This window comes from Medicago sativa, chromosome 2 (assembly GCF_051527215.1).
Source record: "Medicago sativa cultivar Bolivia chromosome 2, Bolivia_mono, whole genome shotgun sequence".
NCBI classification, from domain to species: Eukaryota; Viridiplantae; Streptophyta; class Magnoliopsida; order Fabales; family Fabaceae; genus Medicago; species Medicago sativa.
This window is the reverse complement of record NC_140750.1, coordinates 28680283-28694110: the sequence shown is the minus strand read 5'-3', so window position 1 is coordinate 28694110 and position 13828 is coordinate 28680283.

The window sequence follows — 13828 nt, the reverse complement described above, 5'->3', positions numbered from 1 at the left end:
GAAGGTTTTACCGAACGTTAACCTATTATCACTAACAAACGATTATCTATTCCTAGACTAACCCTGTTTATTAGAACAATTCAATTAGGTCTAAGTTGAAAGCCATGGTCAGTGGTCATTCATTCTCACGAAATCAAGTTATATGTGATCAAGATATAAAAAGCATTAAGAACAATTGAATTGAATAAACTAGAATTGAATTCATAAACAAAATAGAGTTTCACAGCAACATGTGTCAATTAGGGTTACAAAGATTCATCTCGGATCTAATCTCTAAGAGATTTAGCTACTCATAATCGAGTTTACAAATAGCATAATCAATGAAATAATTAAAACATACATGAATTGGTAAAAGGATGAAGAAATCGCCCTTCTAGCCGTCTCCGATGTCTCAAAATCGCACTTTGCTCTCCAAAATCGTAACCCTTGTTCTTCAGCTTGAGTGCAGTATTTATAGAAGTCATGGGCCTGACCCATCAAAATCGCGCCGCGCCTTGTTAATTGGCGTGCCGCGATTTCCCCTTTACAGGAAGTGTGTATTTTTGCTTCAAAAATCGCAGCACGGCTTGAAATTGGCGTGGCGCGATTTCCTTCGAACAGACTTCAAATTTTAAGCTTTTTGCACTCCAGAACAGTATAAATTGCATGAGAACTCTATCAAAATGTCACAATAAGTCCCTAATATTACGTAATGACAGGATGTCATCACAACCCCAAACTTAAACCATTCCTTGTCCTCAAGGAATTTGCTTGCAACAGTGACAAACGACAGTAAAATAACAGTTACCTGACAAAACGATAGTACCCAAAAGTTCATTCTCCTTCTAGCTAAAGATGAGCTAGTTTGACTTGTTCGCATCCACCAATTCACAACTCCACGCATTCAATTGAAACAGGGTTCTACCAGTCGACATGCAGGTCTACATATTACCATACGCTTGAAAAGTTTCTAAACATCAATCAAAGTCAATATCATTACACACTTTTGAGGTCTTTAGGGTTATAACGGGGCTTAGGTGAAAGGTGGGATATATTTGGATAAGTAGGCTACACAAAATTTGAGTTAGGCATTCCTACGGAAGTTAAAGCACAAAATTCAATCCTTCGATCATTCACCTAGTGGAAATACAATCAATGCAAAGGTACTAGAGAATATTTTTAACATTTAGGAACAATCGAGTTTGAAGTTACTCGGATTTTCAATGTTTTGTCCCTTTTTCATCATTCAATTTCTTTCTTTTTTTTTTGATACACCATTTTTATGTGTATATTTTGCATGACAATCTCATATTTCTTTTCATTTTTGTTCTCTAATTCTCTAGTACCCCCACCCCAAACTTAGTTGGTTGCAAATTCCAATAGCAACCCCAAACTTAATCTTTAGCAACATTCTACAATGCCTTAACTCAGAAATTCATTAAGGGACAAGTCCTAAAAGTCTCTAGGCTTGTAATGTAGTTTGTCACCGAACAAAAAGTTCTAATCCTACCGGCTCACAATTGGTTAAGAAAGGATAAATTCAACAAATTAAAACAGGGTAGGCTTCAAAAAGGCTCACAGGACCAAGCACTTTTGCCTCAGTGTGTAATTGACAAAGACCAATCAATAATAGAGAAACAATGCAAGTTCTAGAAATGTAGTTGCATGGAAAACTAATCTAAATATAAGTAAATTGAAAAACAAATTTGGCAATGAACCTTATGGCTGAGATTTCTGGGAGTATGTGACTACCTAGCAACGCCGTACACTTCGCCTTTGAATCAAGTCACCCCTCCTTTAGAACTTTTGGAATACCGTTTCATCAAACAACTGTTACTAAACTGGAATAGGTCACATGAAACAAAACAAATTCATTAATAAAACAAGTGCAGGAGCAATTACAATAGGGAAATAGGTTCAATGGACTTCGACATTAAAAAGAAAATAAAGAAAATACATCAAAAGAAAAATGACTGAAAATAAAATACAAAGCAGAAAATGCTAATCCATCAGTAGATCAGCCCATGTTCACATCATCGTGGTAACATCTCAGCATAGGTAAGCATCCGGGACTTTTTCCAAGTAGACCCAGGCCTACACATCGTGGTAATGATGTCTTAAAATGTATCCTCTGTCATACCAAATCTCTCCCTCCTTTGTTTCTCAACCCAACACTCCTCCGGTGGTTGAACATTCAGCCATTCATTAAGCGCTTCAGGGCTGAAATCAATGGTCTTGCCCCGAACAAAAGATTGAAAGGGTGTATCGGAAACCCGTGCATTTGCAAAGAATTCAACGATCACGATTTTGTTGTTCGCTTCATCGATCATCTCATTCAACTTCGTCCACCCTCTCCTTCGTAACTCAGCCTCAAAGAACGGATAATTCACAAGCTTGTGAATTCAAACTTCCTCTCCCCCACAATTTCAAAACTTTTCATGGCTTTGTGGAACTCTTGGGCTTGGTCATTGATAAAATGAATGGCGTTTTCCGGTGGTTCGGATGCGGTACGAGGGCGTTTGGCTTTGCTTGTGGATGGCTTGGGGTTGGTGGCTTTCTTTGAGCGGGTGTTTCGTTGGTTAGAGGCCATTTGTGGTTTAGGAAGATGATGAAAGGGGAGTTTTGTGAAGTTTGGGAAAGTTGGGAATGATTGTGGTTTGATGGTGGTTTGGATTGATGAATTTGTGATAGGATTGTGATTTGATGATGTTTAGTAAGTGAATAAGGAGATGAATATGAGAAAAATTCGTGAATGGGAAGTTTAGGGAAGTTTTGGTAGAGAAAGGTAGGAAGAATGGAATGGGAAAAATGGTGGAAAAGCTGGGTTTTTATAGACTGGTAGGCAAAATCGCGGCACGCCATATAACAAGGCGCGGCGCGATTTTGATCAAACAGGGAGCATGCTTTGCTTCCTCAGGCAAAAAATTTTGTTTTCTTGAAAAATGCCTGAGTTCATTGAATTTTTGAAAAACTGTTGAAGAGAGAATCATGCAAGACATCAGTACCTTGCATGATTTTCTTGATAGGAGGTACTAGAACAATTTTTCGAAAACTTTCCTGCCTCATATTAAAAAGAAAAGAAAAATATTTTTGTGTTTTTGTTTTTGAAAGCAATAAAATCATACCTGAAAATAAATAGTGGGTTGCCTCCCACCCAGCGCTTTCTTTTACGTCATTGAGCTTGACGCTTCAACCACTGTTAGGGCGGCAAATATGTCAGAAAGAATATATCATCCTTCTTTTTCCTCTTGTTTGGTAGGAATTCCATGAATTTGTAGCAAAGAAGTAGATGCTCCCATGCTCTCACTGTTAAACCTTTAGAGTTTAAACTCTCCCACCGTAGAGAAGGACGTGCATCCATCTGCACACGAGTGATTTCCTCAACCTCCATTGGTTCAGACTTTGGGAAAATGTCAGCACTCCTCACTTTTGGATTTTCTTCCACCACAACCTTGTGACACTCAATCTCCATCTGAACCAGCTTCCTCTGAGACTCATGTGCTTTCTCAACAAGATCACCACACTGAACATCAAACTTTTCAAATAAAACTTGATTTGACACCAAGAAATCATCTAAAATATTCTGAAGTTGAGTATTGTAATCGATGTTGATCACCTCTTTCTTCCCTTCACCATCACTACCTGGTTGATTCACCTCATAATGACCACAACTCGAGATTTTGTTGTCCAAAATTTTGATCTTAAAAGATAGCATATATTTTTCATACTGCAACTTAGCAATCTCTTCTGTGTCATAGAGGAGTAACCTGTCTATCATAGCTGCAAAACTTGGATAAACTTTTCAGTAGCACAGTACAATGAGAAGAAAACAAAGAGCATAATATATTTTTTTTTTTTTAATATATATATACAAAAATATAAAAGACAGAAATCCTAAATAATAACGTAATTGCCTTGTTGAAATAAATCAACAGTCCCCGGCAACGGCGCCAAAAACTTGATAGAATTCTGGCAAGTGCACCAAATACTATCGAAGTAGTAAAAATATCGATCCCACGAGGACTGTTTTTAACTTCAATAATTCAATTTCGTTATATAATTAGGATGTGTAAAGTTTATTTTTAGTTTGCCACTAGGCAGAAGATTTGGTTTGATTTTATGAAATCAAATAAAAGAAACTAAATTTGATTAAGAAAATATGAGAGAAAGATGAGATCAGATCCGTCGAATCCTCTAAGTTCCCCTAATTGGTCTACTGCACCTATTTGTTATGAATCCTTTTTTAATTTACGATGATTAACAAAATAGCCCTAATCAATCCCTTGAGTTAGGACCCTCTTCTTAAACTACAGCCCCTAATTCCTTAGGTGGTCTAATAATTCTTGAAGGTTTTACCGAACGTTAACCTATTATCACTAACAAACGATTATCTATTCCTAGACTAACCCTGTTTATTAGAACAATTCAATTAGGTCTAAGTTGAAAGCCATGGTCAGTGGTCATTCATTCTCACGAAATCAAGTTATATGTGATCAAGATATAAAAAGCATTAAGAACAATTGAATTGAATAAACTAGAATTGAATTCATAAACAAAATAGAGTTTCACAGCAACATGTGTCAATTAGGGTTACAAAGATTCATCTCGGATCTAATCTCTAAGAGATTTAGCTACTCATAATCGAGTTTACAAATAGCATAATCAATGAAATAATTAAAACATACATGAATTGGTAAAAGGATGAAGAAATCGCCCTTCTAGCCGTCTCCGATGTCTCAAAATCGCACTTTGCTCTCCAAAATCGTAACCCTTGTTCTTCAGCTTGAGTGCAGTATTTATAGAAGTCATGGGCCTGACCCATCAAAATCGCGCCGCGCCTTGTTAATTGGCGTGCCGCGATTTCCCCTTTACAGGAAGTGTGTATTTTTGCTTCAAAAATCGCAGCACGGCTTGAAATTGGCGTGGCGCGATTTCCTTCGACTAGACTTCAAATTTTAAGCTTTTTGCACTCCAGAACAGTATAAATTGCATGAGAACTCTATCAAAATGTCACAATAAGTCCCTAATATTACGTAATGACAGGATGTCATCAATAGTCTTATCTCACTTGTTATAGGCTTCACTTCCTATACGTGTCTTGGCGGTCCAGGGGGAAACTAAAACCGCATTGCCAAGAATACACTCTATGTATCGAGGCCTAAACACAACATATCATGACACGATTCTAAACCGGACGATTAGGGGAAACCTAAGATCGTCATCGGTATCATGTTCATTACTTGTTCTATTCCATGCCTTGTACTTGTCTTATAGCACCTAGTGCTCTAGTTCTTAAACATAAACGTGCATGGACTCATTCTTACATGTCATAACATAGTCATAATCATAAGAAACATAATTGTATTCATATCATGCATAAACGTATCTAAGTTCATTCATTAGGTTAGCGTTGAACAAACAATCATTATCTTGGTTCATTTTACGGATAGTCCCGGGTGGAGTAACCCCGAGTACAATCCCATACATGACAGATGTACGTACATCGGACTCCCTCGGTGTCATGCGGGTCCCTTGCGGCTTAAACCGTTCCCCTTAGGTCGAAAACCTCCCGTATCCCCCTGACGTGGATAACAAGAGACACGAGCACCTACGTCTTGTTAATTTCAGTGACATGCGGGTCCCTTACGGCTTGAATCGTTCCCCTTAGATCGAGAACCTCTTGTATCCCCTTGATGTGGATAACAAGAAACATGCCACCTACTTAATAATCATAGTCTTGTCGTACGTATACTTAAACATATTCATACTTGTTTGCTTATTACCTCGGACCCTTGAGTCGATCCGATTATCGGTAAATACATACTTGTTCATGCTTGTAAGTTCTTAATCATGGTGGAGTGATTAACTAATCAAACCACAACTTAACATGCTTGCTATCTTAATCTTAATCATGTGCGAAGATAGTATACTTCGCGTCTTAACATTCTAGGGATCTTGCTAACTAGCTAGTTCTCGACAACTATGTCGAGGCTCTAGTTTTCCCTTGCTTAATGAATATTTTGCTACCCGACTCATGACTTGTTCTCTCATATGCCATGCCTTACTAACATGCTTAATACTTGCCTCATATCATAAGAATCATGTTTTCTTTGATCATCATTTAAGACATTGGTTTGAGGGGTTTACTTTCATAAAAGACTGCATAAGAAAATCCCTCGCGAAAACTGCCAAAATATGCCTGAACGAGCAAACAGTGCAGATTGCACCATTTGCTCGCCTAGGCGAGTAAGTTTATGGGGGAGGCGAGCAGCTGCTCGCCATGGCGAGTAGGAGGCGAGCAGGACCCCTGTTCGACCTTCTAACTCGCTGTGGCGAGTAATAGCTCGCCGTGGCGAGTTATGACAGTCCAGAACCCCTAAAAATGGTATTTTTGACCCAAAAACCTCAAACCAAGTGTCTCTAAGTGTTTTAGAACATATTTGAATATATGAAACTTGTAAAACATTCATTTGGCAAGTATAAACATGTTAGTACGCATAGGCAAGAAAAGGGGTAACTAAACTAATATATAAACCCTAGAATTTTCATAACTTTCATAATAATCTAGCATGGCATAAACATGATCCCAAGGGTGGGAAAACTATCTATGGAACTCACCTAATCAAGTTCTTGAAGCTTCACAAAGTTCCAATCCCAAACAAGCTAAAACCCTAGTTTTGCTTCACATGCTCCCTTTGCCCAAACCATTGAATCTTGACAATTTTTCTTGCAATCCAAAGCACCATAATCTTTGCTTGATCATGAAGAAACCATAACTTGATTCATCTTGAACTTACCAAGTACCAACCCTAACTCTAGCTCTTGATTCCAACTTATAATCATCTCCTTTGCTCATGGAGGAACCACACCTTGCACAAGATCAAGCTTCCTCTTCCCACATAACCAAAACCCTAGATTTCAAACACTTATTCAAGAGAAGAAAATAGAAGAAAACAAACACAATACAAACTTCTCTTAGCTTGGAAGATCATGAGGAACATAACTTAGAAGCTTAGCAAGGACACAAGAAGTTTTGAGGAAAGTTTGATGAAGAGATGAGAGAAAAGGGCGTGGGAGAAGAGAAGAGAGAAGGGAGAGAAATGTTTTCCCAACTTAGAGAGAGAAAGGATAAGGGAAAATGAGATATTTTCCACCCAAAAACATATAAATATCCTTTTCCGTGAAATTACCATTATGCCATTGCCTTGAACGTGTTTAAATCCGACACTGGTACTTTATCCGTATTATGCTGACATGTCATAAAATATTAACCTTAACTTACTTTCCATGAATTAAATTCATCTGACACGGTCAAAGGGTAATATACCGATACTGTCAGGCGGGATATTACATTCTACCCCCCTTAAAAAAATTCCGTCCTCGAAATTTAGAGATCGACTACCAATTCTCATGACACAAACTTATTATATATGGTCTGGGCCATACATCTTCTATTCATACTTATTTAAAAGGCCCGTCGTATCATGTCCTCATCTTGTTTCTTAATCCACATGTAACTGAACATAACCTTCTTTACCTTAATAACACTCATACTTAGAGTTAACTTGTTATATCATGATTTAAAACATTCCTTGCTACACATAGACTTACTGTCTCAGACTCGTATCTTACCCGATTAACATAAAACATTCATAGATGTATCCTATCATAAACATGAACACTCAGGATTTGCCTTTTTTACTGGAGTCCTACCGGAAACCAGGTTTGCCCTGCAGTGCTTACTTGTAACTTTGAAACATCTTTTCATGCATACATAATCTTATCGGGTAAACATATACTTCATGCATCAACTTGCTTAGTGTACTTTGAAACACATGCCTCTTACATGCATTAATCATATAAACGATTCCATGAATCTCTTATCTCTTTTCAGAACCTTAGGAAATCTTTCGACTTCATTGCAATCTCATTGCATTTTTATCGCATCCGAACTAATGGGTAACTCATATTGCCTGACCTGAAAAAGTGAAATCAACTAGCCACTTCATCTGACAATCTAATAACCAACGTTGCGGTTCACATGCTATTGAAACTTTCTAACATATCCACTTGCACATACATCGTATTCTCTTAATACACTTCCGTGTATCCTACATGATATTGACTTCATACGAACATTGTCGTTCCAATAGCATGTGCATACTTCCAAGTGACATCTCTTGTTAAATGATAACGATACGTGTTCTAAAATCCTTCTTAAAATTTTTTTTTCTTAAACTTTGGTATTCGGGTTCTTGGAACGAATATACACATGACTAAAAGGATTTTATCATTCCCAAAACTGAATTTGTAATGGTACTACAGAACCACCGGACGAGTTTCTATATTTGAAAAAGATTTTACAACTCGCCCAAAACTTGTCCACGACAAGTTGGTCCTGAAGTTTGTACGCCTTAAGTAAGTTTGCTTACGACGAATCTCATCAGTTTCGAAAATGTATAATTCCACGAGTTTTAAAATAAGCATTGTTCCCAAGTTCCTTAATACCAATCTTAACTTTTAAAAATTATAAAATCATGACTTAACATGTCTTAACAAGTATCGTTTTCACTCAACAAGTATTGCATACGAGAGTATGATTCTCATTGCACAAACTCGAGAGTTGTATCTCCTTTCATGATAACATGCTTAACTCCGAAGGTGGATTCTTACCTTCTTAACTGATATACGTAATTCAGACACGTATTACTGCATAACACAAACCATAGACGATCCTTGGCCCACTTGACGGTAACTTGTTCCTCTTCTTCAGGAACACCTGACTTGATTCTCCACATAATTTCATTCAGTTATCGCTTGGGGGTTAATACCTTTTCCGAAACCGGTCATCATTTGTGATGATTTGATTCCTTACATGAGTCACGAAAAGTAACCTTCTGACCCTTACGTATATGGCGACTCTTGTTTTTCTCATCTTATCTAGATAAAGATACATACCTTAAACTTTTACATTAGCCAATGCTGGCTATATAAACATCCATACTTACTTATCACATCAAGAAATCCTCGCTTGTCTTATGATGCTTCTTGTTCAACTCGTGTTACCAACCGAACATTCTTTCATACTAAACTTCCATATTTCATGATTAATCGATTAGCTTCCATAGCGTTACTCTGATTCCCACCGGTTGGCTTAAACCATCACTCTAATCCGTTAGAGCGATCGAGACTTCAATTCATGCTTATCACTTGATTACTTATTTCTTGAGATCTTCCATGTTGCAACCAACGTCACAACCTTACACTTGTCTTGTAAAACAAAACTTGTGATAACTTATCGTATGCTCATAATACTTAACTTGGGCGTAAACCTTACATTCTTGCTAGTTGGATTTACCGGCTGGGGTATACATGTCATACTTGAACTTGTTTCCGAGTAAACTCAAATTCCTTCTAAATGTCGGATCATCTATACTCTTGATCTTGACTCGTTCTTGATTCTTAGCACATTAATTTCCAAAGCTACCTTAAACCATATCGATTTCGTTGATGGTTGTCCATGTCTTTTCCTTGAAAATCTTAGGATATGATATGCATTCGTTACTTGATGTCATATATTATTTTCGTCATATAAAAGATTTTTGTGAAGACATCTCCCCAATAATCATTGCAAACCATTGGAACGAATTGGTAGAATACGGAAAATTTCATCCCAGGCTTGCTATTGGTGAGCTTCTCCAACTCTATATTTCAGAAAACATTCTTTACATGAAATTCTTTTTCTCAAGAATACAATGCACATCATTCATTCCTATCATCGTGAAATGTTCTATATCATTTGCATGGCAACATCAACCTTTTTCCGATACAATTCTTGGCACGTCGGAAATCAATGCCGTAATCCTGATAAAATAAATCTTTCTCCACTACGAATAGCTTACCTCATTACGCTGCCACTTACGCAACTTTCCAAACATACATGTCCTTAACTTCATTCATATAATACCCTTCCTGAGAGCCTGCTGACTCCGTCAACATACGTCGACTTCTAACTATCTTGTAACCTTATACTGACATTCCAAAATATCATAAACCCGTTCCAACAACCACTCTTACCAAAATCTTTGGTCTTGCTTAGTTATATATATATCCAACTTCTTCACTTATGGGTACATGGAATATCACTATCATCTTACCCAACATTGTTGGAACGTTCCTTCTTAACATACCTCACATTCCCGAGGGATTCACACTTCCAGTTGATTAGTTCACCGGCCACCTTTCGGCACGATCAAACTTCCTACTTATACTCATTTCCGAGTTCTTACTTCTGAGTTTACACTTTCCAGTGCATCTTCATCACGTACTTCGTTCCTCCTGGGTCCTATTCAGCTCTCAGGCATCCGTTCTAACTGTTGAATGCTAAATTGAGTTGATCAGGTTCAACTAACAATAACAACTAGAACATTTACCCGGAACCCAATGGTCCCACTTCCTTTGTTGTAATTTAATGACCCAAGGCACGGTCTGAATCAACCTGCTCTGATACCAAATGTAACACCCATACTAGACGTATCTAGAAAGTCTAGCACGTGCGTTGAATTTAGTACTGGATACATTAAAATATACAACAATAAATTTTCGAATGAATATTATTTACAACAACATGCGTTCGTACAAAGATATACTACTCATCTTTTCTAAAGTATAATAAAATACATCCTTGAAGTCCATAACATCATGCTGCAGGTACGAACGATCACTTGTTGAAACATCCATTCGGCTACTAGCTTGCCATCCAACCTGTTTATCTGAAACAAATAAGGATTGGGATGAGACATAATGTCTCAGTGAGTTCCCCTAAATCCTAGGCTATAGGTAACCTCAGGGGAAACCTACGGTCACCACGTGTCTACATTACAACCTGACGGTTGACTATACGTATGTGGGGACTTGTATACTAGACGGTAGTGCATACTAGAGCCGTCATAGTCTTATCTCACTTGTTATAGGCTTCACTTCCTATATGTGTCTCGGCGGTCCAGGGGGAAACTAAAACCGCATTGCCAAGAATACACTCTATGTATCGAGGCCTAAACATAACATATCATGACACGATTCTAAACCGGACGATTAGGGGAAACCTAAGATCGTCATCGATATCATGTTCATTACTTGTTCTATTCCATGCCTTGTACTTGTCTTATAGCACCTAGTGCTCTAGTTCTTAAACATAAACGTGCATGGACTCATTCTTACATGTCATAACATAATCATAATCATAAGAAACATAAATGTATTCATATCATGCATAAACGTATCTAAGTTCATTCATTAGGTTAGCGTTGAACAAACAATCATTATCTTGATTCATTTTACGGATAGTCCCGAGTGGAGTAACCCCGAGTACAATCCCATACATGACCGATGTACGTACATCGGACTCCCTCGGTGTCATGCGGGTCCCTTGCAGCTTAAACTGTTCCCCTTAGGTTGAGAACCTCCCGTATCCCCCTGACGTGGATAACAAGAGACACGAGCACCTACGTCTTGTTAATTTCAGTGACATGCGGGTCCCTTACGGCTTGAATCGTTCCCCTTAGATCGAGAACCTCTTGTATCCCCCTGATGTGGATAACAAGAGACATGCCACCTACTTAATAATCATAGTCTTGTCGTACGTATACTTAAACATATTCATACTTGCTTGCTTATTACCTCGGACCCTTGAGTCGATCCGATTATCGGTAAATACATACTTGTTCATGCTTGTAAGTTCTTAATCATGGTGGAGTGATTAACTAATCAAACCACGACTTAACATGCTTGCTATCTAAATCTTAATCATGTGCGAAGATAGTATACTTCGCGTCTTAACATTGTAGGGATCTTGCTAACTAGCTAGTTCTCGACAACTATGTCGAGGCTCTAGTTTTCCCTTGCTTAATGAATATTTTGCTACCCGACTCATGACTTGTTCTCTCATATTCCATGCCTTACTAACATGCTTAATACTTGCCTCATATCATAAGAATCATGTTTTCTTTGATCATCATTTAAGACATTGGTTTGAGGGGTTTACTTTCATAAAAGACTGCATAAGAAAATCCCTCGCGAAAACTGCCAAAATATGCCTGAACGAGCAAACAGTGCAGATTGCACCATTTGCTCGCCTAGTCGAGTAAGTTTATGGGGGAGGCGAGCAGCTGCTCGCCATGGCGAGTAGGAGGCGAGCAGGACCCCCTGTTCGACCTCTAACTCGCTGTGGCGAGTAATAGCTCGCCGTGGCGAGTTATGACAGTCCAAAACCCCTAAAAATGGTATTTTTGACCCAAAAACCTCAAACCAAGTGTCTCTAAGTGTTTTAGAACATATTTGATCATAGGAAACTTGTAAAACATTCATTTGGCATGTATAAACATGTTAGTACGCATAGGCAAGAAAAGGGGCAACTAAACTAATACATAAACCCTAGAATTTTCATAACTTTCATAATAATCTAGCATGGCATAAACATGATCCCAAGGGTGGGAAAACTATCTATGGAACTCACCTAATCAAGTTCTTGAAGCTTCACAAAGTTCCAAGCCCAAACAAGCTAAAACCCTAGTTTTGCTTCACATGCTCCCTTTGCCCAAACCATTGAATCTTGACAATTTTTCTTGCAATCTAAAGCACCATAATCTTTGCTTGATCATGAAGAAACCATAACTTGATTCATCTTGAACTTACCAAGTACCAACCCTAACTCTAGCTCTTGATTCCAACTTATAATCATCTCCTTTGCTCATGGAGGAACCACACCTTGCACAAGATCAAGCTTCCTCTTCCCACATAACCAAAACCCTAGATTTCAAACACTTATTCAAGAGAAGAAAATAGAAGAAAACAAACACAATACAAACTTCTCTTAGCTTGGAAGATCATGAGGAACATAACTTAGAAGCTTAGCAAGGACACAAGAAGTTTTGAGGAAAGTTTGATGAAGAGATGAGAGAAAAGGGCGTGGGAGAAGAGAAGAGAGAAGGGAGAGAAATGTTTTCCCAACTTAGAGAGAGAAAGGATAAGGGAAAATGAGATATTTTCCACCCAAAAACATATAAATATCCTTTTCCGTGAAATTACTATTATGCCCTTGCCTTGAACGTGTTTAAATCCGACACTGATACTTTATCCGTATTATGCTGACATGTCATAAAATATTAACCTTAACTTACTTTCCATGAATTAAATTCATCTGACACGGTCAAAGGGTAATATACCGATACTGTCAGGCGGGATATTACAATTTACACAACCAAAGGTAGGTAAACTATCTATGGAACTCACCTAATCATGTTTTCTTGCTTTCCTTCAAGATCCCAGCTCAAACCCTAGCTTTTGCTTCAATCTTGATCCTTAGCTTTCATCCAATCTTTCCTCCACTAGTTCCTTGCTTGCTAAGCCACCCAAAACCATGCTTGATCACACTAGGAAGAAGTTTGGATGATTTAGAGTGGAGAGAGAGGGCGTGGGTTAGAGAGAAGGAGGAGAGAATTCTCTTCTCAAAACCTAGAGAGAGAAAGAGCAATCACAAATGAGAAATTTTGGGCCAATTTCACTTAAATACTCCTCTGCCGCCAAGTTACCATAATACCCTCCGTCTTAAACGTGTTTAGCTGACACTGATACATAAGTCCATACTTGACTGATAACACATAGTAATATTGTCCGTCGTACATAAAATTTTCCATCATAAACGCTTTCCATGAACATCAGTCCTCTGATACATTTAACAGGTAAAATTTCCATTAGCCGACAAGCGGGATGTTACAAGTTCATCACTTAACAACATCAATCAATACAAGAATTTCTCACCTCATTCTTCATTTAACTTAAATCAACTCAA